Source organism: Morone saxatilis, unplaced genomic scaffold (assembly GCF_004916995.1).
Source record: "Morone saxatilis isolate NCDOM2014 unplaced genomic scaffold, NCSU_SB_2.0 Contig2, whole genome shotgun sequence".
In the NCBI taxonomy this organism is placed as follows: Eukaryota; Metazoa; Chordata; class Actinopteri; family Moronidae; genus Morone; species Morone saxatilis.
In genome coordinates this window covers 4,073,928-4,074,276 of record NW_023339762.1, presented here as the reverse complement: position 1 = coordinate 4,074,276, position 349 = coordinate 4,073,928, and the positions used below count along the sequence as shown (strand labels likewise).

The following is a 349-nucleotide window of genomic DNA, read 5'->3' as shown; positions in this document are numbered from 1 at the left end:
TCTCCCATCAAGACATACCACCTGATTCAAAAACATCTTCTTTCTTACAGCAGTCAGAACACTTAACACCACTTGCTACCACCACTATACACCTCTGAGATGTGTTCTACCACCCTGATACACAGGAGGCGAACGGATGGATGAAACAGAATAATTCAACTTATTAGAAAATTCTGACAGGCTGATTTATCTTAATTGAAGAAAATACTGATACAGATCGTAAAGTTTTATCACAACAGGGATTGTTAAAGGTTTAGTGATGATTGCTCTGACAGATCATCCTGAACCTGAAACCACATGCATCCTTAAGTGATATACAACACTGCAGCTCACTCTCTCTCTCTCTCTC

At 39.5% G+C, this 349-nt stretch overlaps 1 protein-coding gene across 1 annotated transcript in view; it reads right to left on the bottom strand.

Moving 5' to 3' along the window:
- The window catches only part of zcchc14 (zinc finger, CCHC domain containing 14), a 26,277-nt gene that overhangs the window by 18,856 nt on the left and 7,072 nt on the right, over positions 1–349 (bottom strand).